Consider the following 12493-nt stretch of genomic DNA (forward strand, 5'->3'; position numbering starts at 1 on the left):
CGTAGCTTTCTCCAACACAAGCACCATCCTATAAAACCCCCTTGCAGTCAGCTCCTCTCTTGCTGACTTGCCCATTGCTTTCTTGCAACAAATTTTCTTACTTTCTTTAATAAATCTGCCTTTCTTTACCTATGACTGTTTACCACCTGCACGTTACCAGCCCCGGATAGTCATTACCCATGACACTCATTCACCAGCAGTTTGATTTTTTCATCTTTTTTTTTTTTTTTAGTCGGAGTCTTGCTCTGTCAACAGGCTGGAGTGCAGTGGCGTGATCTTGGCTCACTGCAACCTCTGCCTTCCGGGTTCAAGCAATTCTCCTGCCTCAGCCTCCTGGGTAGCTGGGATTACAGGTGTGTACCACCTCGCCCAGCTAATTTTTGTATTTTTAGTAGAGATGGGGTTTCACCATGTTGGTCAGGCTGGTCTCAAACTCCTGACCTCGTGATCCACCTGCCTTGGCCTCCCAAAGTGCTGGGATTACAGATGTGAGCCACCAGGCCCAGCTGATTTTTTTTACCTTTAACATCCCCTGAGAAGTAGTCATTGACCTCCATTTCTCACATCTGCAAAATGGGGCTATGGGACTTTTCCCAGGATTCAGCCCTCCTGACCTTAATGGGTTACCACACTGAGTTTTAGGACAGAGAAAAATGGAACTTGTGTGATCACAGCTTCTGCTGCAGGAAAAGGGTTGGTGAGATTACTTGTTATTACTATCTTTCAGAGGAAGATTTGGAAGCAGAATAGCATTGGCTCTCCAGAAAATCAAAATCAGGACTTTTGGTCCAAGATCACCAAGAGGAGTAGCACGTAGGAAGAGAAAAATAAATGATGTCCGAGTTTCAGGAGACAGAGTAGTAAGACAAGGGGTAGAACAACTTGTCTCTGAATGCCAAGATACAGAGCAATCAGACACCTTCCCTGCCCTTCAATTACCAGCAGATCATGGGGAGGATAGAAAAAAACAATGATCAAAACAAACCCAGTTACACGTAGTCACAGTGCTATGGCAGCAGAGAAGAGGAAAAGACAGATTCTGCTCAGAGAAATCTTGGGAAACTTTATGAACCAAGCTACATTTGGACTAGGCCTTAGAGATGGTAGAGTTCTATAAATGAGGTCACAGGGGAAGGAGGAAAAAAGGAGATTCAAATCCAGAGGACTAGTGATAAAGACGAAAACAGTGGTGAAATTAAAACTGTGACTTTCTATTAGATTGAAGGGAGAGGGGATCCTGGAGATGAGAAAGGGAAAGCAAGCTGAGGGCTTAGTGCTTGCTGAGGAGTCTCAGCCTCACCTGGAGGCAATGGGGTGACTCAAAGGGTGTGTGAGCAGGAGCAGAGGCTCCTAGCCATGTTTTGATAAGATGACTCTGGAAGCAGTGAAGATGCTGTAATCAGAAGAGGAGATTGAGCCAAGAAGTCTTGGTAAGCTCTTTATAACAGTCCAAGTTTACAACGTTAGGGGCTTAACTAGGGGCAGGGCAGTGACATTGGAAATGATGCATTGTGGAGCTGTTTGGGATATTACCAGGGTCAGAGGTGCAGGTTCCTGGAAGGGATTGATGACATTAAGCAAGAAATGTACAGTACTTTGTCGTTTCCACAACAGCTTCCCCTCCCTTTCCTCATACCTGGGCTACAACGGTCTCCTTAAGGGGGCTGCTCCCCTACCACACAGTCTCTTTCCCACTCTGATCCATTCTCCAAAGCTTCCAAATGCTCCAAATGCATTTCCCCACTAGCTCAAGAACATGTAGGGATTGCAATCCAACTTATCGGATTCCTGGCAGAAAACAGAGAGGAAGCACTTCTGATCACTAACGGTCATTCTGCTGCATCTGCCTTCCAACCCCATTCGGGCCCTGGTGGCAGCCAAGCTCTATCTCCCAGCATATGTGAGTCCTGCACTGGTGTTTCCTTATGGTGCCCTACTCCCCTCCCTTCCTCAAGATCCCTTGCTTTCCTCAAAACCTACCTTGGAAGTCACCTCTAGAAAACTCTGCCCCTTCATGGGCTGCCTCAACTGTAGCCCAGAAATGACCATTGCCAACTGAACAAGCCCCCTACTTTGGCTCACTCTCCCCTCCTCACCACTGAAGACTAGCAGCACAGAGTTGGCCCCGCTGCCCAAAGGGGCTGCATCTGGGCTCCCCCACCTGGCAGAAATGATGGCTCCCTGAATCTCTTTCCAGCAGATGACAAGAAGACAGAACTCTGCATCTGCGAGCTGCAGAGACTCCTGCCTCCCCAAGTTCCTGACTTTCACTCTATGTCCCACCCATTCTGCAAGGAGTCCGGGGGTGGAATGTTCTAAGAAGCCAACCTGTCACTGAAGCTCCCACTCCACCCTGCTGACACCTGACTGCCCAGAGGACTCACGGGGCCAGGATGACCTGCCATCCTGGTGTCAGCAATCTACCAAAGAAGTGAAGCCTCCAAGATTTATTCGACCAGGAGAGAAGAAGGTATTCAGCAATGCAGAGAAGATAAGCACTGCAGATTAGATAACTGGACAAAACGCTTGAAATTACTCAATGGCACAGGCATCTTTTAATTACCTTGGAACAGGAGATAAGAGTAATGGAAAGCTACAGATAATTCATTAGTTTCTAAAAACCTTTCACATCCAATGTGCCATTTGAAGTTGATGCTTACAAGACACCAAAGAGGCTGGTGAAGGGTTTTCAGGAAGGAAGTAAAATCCAAAGAACAGGAAGAACACAATTCGTTCCTCATAAATGCTAAGTGTGGCACAATGCAGTTATTAGCCACAACTCTGCACACTCTTTCCCATTAATGGATAGGTTAAATCTTTTCCAAGTGTGACAAGTGGCATCTGATCACTCCCTAAGGATTTTCTGTTCTTTAGCCACTTCCCTGTCACAATAAATTTTTCTGTAGTTCCTTTTAAAACGTTATTCTCTGGGGGGTATTCTAGTTTACTTTGAATAGCCTATAACAAATATTCCCAACCAAGAGCAGAAAGCCTTGCTCCAACCTGCTCTAACAGAGAGAGAAGTCTGCCCAGCCCATGAAATGACTTCATGACTACAAAACAGCAGGGTGGAGCCGGGCCAGTTCCAACGCTAATTCAGCTCTCTCACTTTTATAGATGAGGACAGTGAGTTCCAGGAAGGGTAAAGGACACGTCCAGGGTCACACGAACTAACAAGTGGTAGAATCTATACCAGATCTGGGTCCTTTAAATTCTGAGACCATATCTAATTTTAAATAGACATTTTCTTTCTATTTTCTGGTTTTTTCTACAGCCTAATAGGGCATGAGATGCTCCACCCAGGTCCGCCTTGAAGGAAAGCCTTAGGGCCTGACTGTGGGAAGCATGGTCAGCACAAAGTCACCAGCTCTCAGCTCCTTCGGGATCTGCCTCGACTAGAGAGGTCTGTGCCACTGGAGGCTGCATCCTTCCTGGGACACCCAGCACCCAGTGACTGAGGTGGGTGGGGTACAAAGGCCCAGCCATTTCTGCTCAGCAAGGTCTACACTGATGCCCAGTATTTACTCCATGGCTCCCCAGTGCCACTCTCTCCAGAATGTGGCCTTACTGCCTCCCCAACCAGTGATGCAGCAGAAGAGGGAAATGAGATGCCTGGGGTGGCTGGACAATCTCCTTACAGGCCTCTGCCCAGCAACCCCAAACCTTTCAGTTCACATGGAATAGAGCAGATTCCAGGAGCCGGCCAAGCAATTGCATGTGAGCACATAGATGCCCTCATGTCTTCTCCTAGGGAGCAATGGGTCACTCGTATCCTTGTGGCATTGATAGCATTTGTTGATTTTGCTTAAAGAGGTAGAAAGTTTAAAAAAATAAGGCATGATTTGGCAGAAAAGCACAAGACACTTGGGTTCTAGTTATTTGAGCATTTGTGGGTGAAGTGATCCTACGTCCAGTATGCCTGGTTTGTGCCTGTCACCCCAGGGTCACTATTAATAGCGCTGCCTTTTACCCTCAAAGGCCTCGAATACCTCACATGTGGTCACCCAATGCAAAAGCCATAGTACCTCAGAGCAAGTCTCTCTGGCTGTCTATCCTCCTCTCCAGTCTTGGATATTTTGAGAGAAAGAGGAAGACGGTGTTCTGGGTGGTGAGTGGAAAGAATGCCCTTCCAGGACAGACTTGGGTTTGAATGACCTCTGGACCAGACACCGACTCAGAGACTTTGGATGAGTTTCCCAGCCTCTTACTGCCTTATCTGAAAAGTGGAAGTATTAAACACACCTAGCCTTTCATGTATGGTTGTTGAGAACACTGAGTCAAATACCGGATATGAAGTTTCTCTGGAAATTGTGAAGCCCTATTGAGATGTAAGTCTGGACGAAATGCCTAATAATAAGTATTTGCTAAATGATTGAATGATTGACTCATTGAATGGGTGGAATGGGGGGAATGTTAGGTATAATTATTATCAATGTGTGACAATGATAAAATGACAACCAGGTTTTTTTTTTTTTTTTTTCAAGTTTATGGGTCACCCCTCAAGAGGTGAAGTCTATTCCCCTAGTCTTGAATATAGGCTGGACATAGGGACACATTTCTAAGGAAGACAACAGAAAACAGCACAAGTGACACTGTGTGTGTTCCAAGGCTAGACTATGAAAGGTACTTTAGCCTGGCTCTCCCTTGGGACGCTTGCTCTTCAATCCTTGCTGCCATGTTGTGAAGAAACCCAGGCAACAATGGAGAGGCTGAGCATATGCTTTCTAGTCCTCAGTCCCAGTGGAGGTCCTAGCAAACAGACAGCATCAACAGACAGCCTTTGAGATGACTGCAGCTCCCATCAATGTCTTATTGCAACCTCACAAGAGATCCCCAGTGAGAACCACCTCCTGAGCCCAGTCAACAATAAATGATTGTTTTGTGGTTAAAAAAAAAAAAAGTCAATGGGAATGTGTTCTGAAAGCAAGATGCATCTCTTGGAGCAAACTGCCTCCCAAGGATATGAGAAGGGCCACGCTAGGTATGACTCCCTGCCTCTGCAGCTGGAAATGTACAGCCCTGACAGCAGCCTCTGGGGTGTGCCACCCAAAGCACTCCATTTTCTCTAATAGCCAATTATAACTCTCATCTCCGCAAGTATCTTAATCTTTGAAATTACTTTTGCAGGCACTACCACCTCTTGGGATAATGGTTCCATAAGCTTCTTCCCTATGAAACTCTTCCAGAATTTGAAAAATAAATACATGTACACTTTATCCACTGCTCTTACCGTTTTAGAGATTACGATCACGTTCAGTCTTCAACTTCCCCTTCCCAGAATGAGTCGTCTGGTGTTTTTGTCACAACCTCTAATGGCATGCCAGTGTGGCACCTAAAACATTCAAGACCTGGGGAGTCAGTGTCAACTTCCAATGAAACAGAGTTGAACTAAATAGCTTATTTGTTAATAGGTGTATAGTTTTAATAGGCTTTGAAAACAGCATGTAGGTTTTAATTAATGAATGTAGTCCCTACTGAAGTACTTGAAAATAAATGCACAATGATCTGAATTCCATGTTAAGATTCTTGCCCTTTCTGTCCCCTAGCGCTGCTGGGCCTGCAGGTCTCTGCTGAGTCACGGATGTGGGTCTCTGTTCCGCAGGATGGGGTTTGTTAAAGTTATTAAGAATAAGGCCTACTTTAAGAGATAGCAAGTGAAATTTAGAAGATGCCGAGAGGGTAAAACTATGCTCAGAAATGTTTGGTGATACAGGATAAAAATAAATATAACACACCCAAATACAGGATGATAGTTCATGTAACAAACACAGATATCATTTATCAGATTGCTTATGCCTATATAGAGGGGGATATGATAGTCTGTGCGGCATATGCACACGAACTGCCAAATATGATGCGAAGGTTGGCCAAACAAATTACACTGCAGTGTATTGTACTGGCCTGCTGCTGGCCTACAGGCTTCTCAATAGGTTTGGCATGGACAAGATCTATGAAGGCCAAGTGGAGGTGACTGGTGATAAATATAATGTGGAAAGCATTGATGGTCAGCCAAGTGCCTTTACCTGCTATTTGGATGCAGGCCTTGCCAGAATTATCACTGGCAATAAAGTTTTTGGCACCCTGAAGGGAGCTGTGGATGGAAGCTTGTCTCTCACAGTACCAAACAATTTCCTGGTTATGATTCTGAAAGCAAGGAATTTAAACACCAGAAGCACATCCTGGGCCAAAATGTTGCAGATTACTTGTGCTACTTAATGGAACAAGATGAAGATGCTTACAAGAAATAGTTGTCTCAATACATAAAGAACAGTGTAACTCCAGACGTGATGGAAGAGACATATAAGAAAGCTCACACTGCTATACAAGAGAATTCAGTCTATGAAAGGAAGCCCAAGAAAGAAGTTAAAAAGAAGAGGTGGAACCGTCCCAAAATGTCCCTTGCTCAGAAGAAAGATCAGGTAGCTCAAAAGAAGGTAAGCTTCCTCAGAGCTTAGGAGCAGGCTGCTGAGAGCTAAACCAAACAATTTTCTATGAGGATTTTTCAGATAAAGACAATAAACTTACGGATAGCAACTAAAAAAGATTCTTATGTAGGGTTTTTATACATGTTAAAAGCTATAATTTTTCCTTGGGAATAAAGCTCCACAATCCTAGTTAAAAAAAAAAAAAAAAAAAAAAAAAGGCAAGAAAATGTTTGCATGCCTCATTCCACCCTGCTCAAAACCCTCCAGACTCACTGCTTCTTGCCTGCAGAATAGCATCCACGTGGCTCAAATTGATGAGCAGCCATCACTGGTCCTCCAACCTGATGCCTCTCTCCCCAGCAAAGCATCAGCAATGGTGGATCTGATTTACTCACTGACTCACTGTATTGCCTCCCCCTGTTGTGCTTGTCTGCCAATCCTTCCTCCCATAGCGGGAGTGCCTATGTATCTTCACCCAACGTTCCCAATTCCCTGTTGTGTTTCTTTTTGTAAGCTCTAACACTTTATAAAGATTGCTTTATGCCTTTTCTTCTTAGAGGTCTTGCAAAGAACAAAGAGGGAATTTACATATTTTTAATTAAATAAAATGTATTTTATTTTGCAATTACCGTATGGGTCCACTGGGATCCTTTTTATCTAAGGGCAATGTGTATAAGAGATGTTACAGGATCTAGGTGATCTTATTTTTCTTATATCTTGAGATACTTTACTATTTTATTATCCTGGGAATTATTGTTATTCAATTACTATTATCCTGACAGTTCCATCAATCTTTCATTTAAAAATTATTTTCATTTTTGGCATCGTTGGGAACAACTGATAAGTAACCCAACTGTTAAGTAACAATTGCTCCCAACCATGCCAAAAATGATGAAAATAATTTTTATTTTTATTTTTTTTGAGACGGAGTCTCGCTCTGTTATCCAGGCTGGAGTGCATCAGCATGATTTCGGCTCACTGCAACCTCCGCCTCCCGGGTTCAAGGAATTTTTGCTGCCTGAGTCTCCCAGGTAGCTGGGACTACAGGCATGTGCCACCATGCCCTTCTAATTTTTTGTATTTTTTGTATTTTTTTTTTTTTACTAGAGAAGGAGTTTCACCATATTAGCCAAAATGGTCTCAATCTCCCGACCTCGTGATCTGCCCACCTTGGCCTCCCAAAGTGCTGGGATTACAGGCATGAGCCACCACACTCAGCCTGAAAAAATTTTTAAATGGAAGAATGATGGAATTGCCTAGAAGGATGGTATAATACTGAAGCAAATCATCATCATTCCTTTTTTAAAAAAAATTAAAAGTTAAAATTAAATTGTTTTTTAAACTTTTTGTATCTACTAAGTGTATATATTTAGGCGGCACATGAGATGTTTTGATACAAGCATGCAATGCAAAATAAGCACGTCATGAAGAATGGAGTATCCATCCACTCAAGCATTTATCCTTTGAGTTACCAATAATCCAATGACATTCTTTATTTTAAAATATACAATGAAGTTATTATTGACTATAGTCACCCTATTATGCTATCAAATAATAGGCCTTATTCATTCTTTCTAACTTTTTTGTACCGATGAACCATCCCCACCTCCCTCCCAATTACCCTTCCCAGCCTCTGGTAAACATCCTTCTGCTCTCTATGTCCATGAGTTCAATTGATTTGATTTTTAGGTCCTAGAGAGAAGTAAGAACATTCAATGTCTTTTTGTGCCTGGTTTTTTTCACTTAACGTAATGATCTCCAGTTCCACCCATGTTGTTGCAAATGACTGGCTCTCATGCTTTAGGTGGCTGAATAGTACTCCATTGTGCATGCATATCATATTTTCTTTATGCATTCATCAGTTGATGGACACAGGTTGCTTCCAAATCTTAGCTATCTTAAATGGTACTGCAACAGACGTGGAGTGAGGACACGTCTTTGTTATACTGAGTTCCTGTATTTTGGGTTTATACCCAGCAGTGGGATTGCTGGATCATCTGGTAACTCAATTTTTAGTTTTTTTGAGGAATCTCCAAACTGTTCCTTTCATTTTCTTATTACCCAAAGAATGACACACCATCTCTCAGGAAGGTACAAAAGAAGACAGGAGACACCATCTTTGTAGGCTGCTTTTTGCCTTCACTGAACACACTTGACAAATCAGAATTTTTCATTTTCCACCCGTAAAGGCAAAGAAAATAAAATGAACAGAAAAAGACATTCCATATTATTAGATGAACCAGAAAATGAAATGAAGAAACAGAGAGTGGCACCGTAGACACGAATAATGATGGTAAAATATATCCTTAAAGTGAAATCTCAGGCTCTCAGGCCTCAGACGACACCACCCTAAGTGAGTGTCCTCAAACTTAAGAATCAATGCGTGAACCATGTCTTTTTAAGAACAAAAAGGAAATGTAACATTTTTGCCCTGTTAATCAACAGAAAGGACTTCATCATGCAATAATTTGTGACAAGAACCTGGAACATCTCCTTTTGTTAAAAGGACACGTGGCCCGGGCGCAGTGGCTCACGCCTGTAATCCCAGCACTTTGAGAGGCCAAAGCGGGTGCATCACCTGATGTCAGGAGTTCGAGACCAGCCTGACCAACATAGTGAAACTATCTCTACTAAAAATTAAAAAAAAAAAAAAAATTAGCTGGACATTGTGGCACACATCTGTAATCCCAGCTACTTGGGAGGCTGAGGCAGGAGAATCACTTGAACCCAGGAGGCAGAGGTTTCAGTGAGCTGAGATTGCACCATTGCACTCCAGTCTGGGCAACAAGAGCGAAACTCCGTCTCAAAAAACAAAGGACATGTTACTGCAGTGTTTCATTTTTAACTATGTTTGTGGCTCAAAATTTATTTGATGCAAAAAGGTCAGCTATGTTTGCATTCTCATTAAAATTTTTAGTAAAGTTGTTTTTTACTATACATTTATTCTCACTTCTGTAAAGTATTCACAGGATGACTTATGATATGAAAGTAAATTAATAATCCATTGGATGTGGATGGTAAATCGTGATGACCATTTGTCCTGGCATCCTGAGAACTGAGGTCCAGGCAGGGTCCTGTCTACCTTCTAAAACTTTCTCTTGCTATTCCAGTCCACCCAGAACTTTCTCTTCCCTGAATTATTATTCCAAGAACTTCCACCAAAACAGTTTGGACGTTAATGGAGGTTAGTACTTGCTTGGTTTCTTACCTAACCCAAATCATAAAGCTCTTTGAGGCAAAGACATTCATCCAACAAACATTCAAGTGCTGACGGGGACTGTGGCTGGCCATGGGGACACAATAGTAGGCAAATTAGACCTCATCCCTGTCCTCATGGCATTTACCCAGGACCTCGGCTGTGCCAGTGCCAGAACTAGATCAAAGGAGAGTGCAGTCGAAAGGCTCAGAGCTTTAGTGTAGACAGACCTGGGTTTGAATTCCGCCATCACCACTTCCCAACTGTGGGACCTTGGGAAAACGTCTTCACCTCTCTGAACTATGTTCTCTTTTATCTGAGAAGTCAAGATCCTATTTCCTTTCTTGAAAAGATGAGTATTAATTTGCTAGGATTGCCGTCGCAGAATGCTACAGACTGGGTGGCTTAAACAACTGATATTTATTTTCTTACCATTCGGGAGGCAGGAGGTCCAAGATCAAGGTGGCAGCAAGTTTGGTTGTTCCTACGGTCTCTCTCTTGGACTTGCAGACAACCACCTTCTTGCTGTGTCCTCATGGCTTGCCCTCTGTGTGTGTGTCTCTTTCTCTTCGTGTTTTATGCCACCAGTCATCATGGACTAGGGTGTACCTACATGACTGTTTTTTTTTTTTACCTTAATTGCCTCTTCAAAGGCCCTAACTCCAAACATAGTCACACTAGGGGTTAAGGCTTCAACATGTGAGTTTAAGGTAGACACAATTCCGTCCATAACAGAGTGTTATCAAGATTAAAACATATACTTTTTTTTTTTTTTTAAGAGACAGTCTCACTCTGTTGCCTGGACTGGAGTGCAATAGTGCAATCATATCTCACTGCAGCCTCAACCGCCTGGGCTCAAGCAATCCTCCCACCTTAGCCTCCCAAGTAGCTTAGAGACTACAGGCACACGTCACCACACTTGACTACTTTTCTCGTTTTTTGTAGAGACAGGGGTCTCACTTTGTTGCCCAGGCTGGTTTCAAACTCCTGGCCTCAAGTGATTCTCCCACCTCAACTTCCCAAAGTGCTGGGATTATAGGCATGAGCCACAGCATCCTGCCAGAGCATATGCCTTATGTATATATCTGGTATTCCAAAGATGCTCAATATAAAAGTTATCTAATTGTCAGTTAAAGTATCTTGACACCCAAGTCAATATCCTTTTGGCAGAACTCTTTAAACAAGTTGATATGGTTTGGCTGTGTCCCCACCCAAATCTCATCTTGAATTGTAGCTCCCATAATTCCCACGTGTTGTGGGAGAGAACCAGTGGGAGGTAATTGAATCATAAGGGCGGGTCTTTCTCATGTTGTTCTCATGATAGTGAATAAGTCTGATGGTTTTATAAAGGGGAGTTCCCCTGCACACACTCTCTTATCTGCGCCATGTAAGACGAGACTTTGCTCCTCATTCACCTTCAGCCGTCTGAGGCCTCCCTGGCCATGTGGAACTGTAAGTTCATTAAATCTCTTTCCTTTATAAATTAGTCAGTGGGTAATTTATAAATTACACAGTCAGTGCTTAATAAATGATGTATCCTTGGACATGCCTAGTACGGTGGTGAGCATGTAATAAGTAATCAGGGCACATTCGGTGATTGACTCTATCAGGGAACTGGGCTGTTTTCACACACAGGCTTTAAGGAATAGGAGAGAAAGTACCACATCTGAGGTCTGAAGTACTGAATTCAAGTGTAGATTCTGCTCCTTAGCAGCACATGAGCTTGAGATGTTACTTCATCTAAAACCCATTTCCTCACTTGTCAGATGAGAATAATAGCACCTCTTCTGCACAGTTGCTTTGAAGCCTAAGTGAGATAATGTCTGTGAAATCATCTCTCCTGGCACATAGTAGGAGATCAGTACATATTAGCTGAGTTTATCAGGGTTTATCTGACTGTGCATCTCTAGGGAGGTAAATAACACTGTCATGCCCCCACCAGCATTTTCATACAGGTAAAACTGGGTTCAAATGAACACAGAGATAAGTGTGACATGGAAACATGCAATGGATATGTCCCAGGAAGACAACATAGGAAAGGATTAGAATAGGCACACTGGTCCCAATCTTGAAGTCCTGGGGTGTTCAGCCTTCCAGATTTTTCCACCACCCAAGGGACTCCCCTTCCACCTGCCCTCTGCCCCCACTCCCCTCTCCACACACATAAACATCGGCAGGAATATCTGTTTTATGGGGCCCTTTCCTTAACCCACCCTCCTTTTTCGCCAGTGGGATAAAGGGTGAGGGGTAAGAGATTCTCCTCTGGCCATTCAGATTCTCTCTTTTGGGTTGATTTTAGATTTGGGGCAAAGAAAGTGCAAGGTAATTCCAGAACACACTGTGCCAGAAAACAGTGTTCCAAAACTAATGGGATCAGGCCGGAGCACAGAAGCCATGGGCCAAATTCGGGACAATTGAACATCAGAAAAGAATTACAGTAAGTGTTTGTGATACCTTGATTATTTTTTTTTTAAGATCTATACATCCACAGTGCTCCTAAAGAGAAAGAATGAGAGAAGCAAAATGGGGAAAAGCTCTTCTTTACAAGAAAACCATGAATAAGTGAGGACGGAGCCATAGAAAATTATCATTGTGCAATCCCCAACATAATCACTGATTCCAGCAAGAATCATCAAAAAATATATTGGATAAAGAGCTACAGAGAAACAGAATAATCACACAGTCTCAAGGTTATCACCTCACAGATTCCTTGTTGACTAGAAAGGCAAAATTATCATTACAATGGAAGACTGTTCAGTTACTATATCAACTAATTAATCAAATTTAGTTTCCTCCTAATGAATCTAGTCATGAAGAAACACCAGACAAATCCAGAATGGGGACATTCCAAAAGACAACTGGCCAGAACACT

General features: G+C 42.9%; 1 long non-coding RNA gene and 1 pseudogene across 2 annotated transcripts in view; one reads left to right on the plus strand and one right to left on the minus strand.

Moving 5' to 3' along the window:
• Window positions 1-12493, minus strand: part of LOC111545747 — a 54211-nt gene that overhangs the window by 19541 nt on the left and 22177 nt on the right. The window contains exon 3 of one of the 2 annotated variants that reach the window (XR_002732532.3): window positions 5231-5332. The exons of the other annotated variant lie outside the window; for it this stretch is intronic. This is a non-coding gene — a long non-coding RNA (uncharacterized LOC111545747). The remainder of the gene's footprint in view (window positions 1-5230; window positions 5333-12493) is intronic. 2 annotated transcript variants of the gene reach the window in all.
• On the plus strand, window positions 5604-6542 carry LOC111545745 (annotated as a pseudogene).

The sequence above is a fragment of the Piliocolobus tephrosceles genome, chromosome 7 (genome assembly GCF_002776525.5).
Source record: "Piliocolobus tephrosceles isolate RC106 chromosome 7, ASM277652v3, whole genome shotgun sequence".
NCBI lineage: Eukaryota > Metazoa > Chordata > Mammalia > Primates > Cercopithecidae > Piliocolobus > Piliocolobus tephrosceles.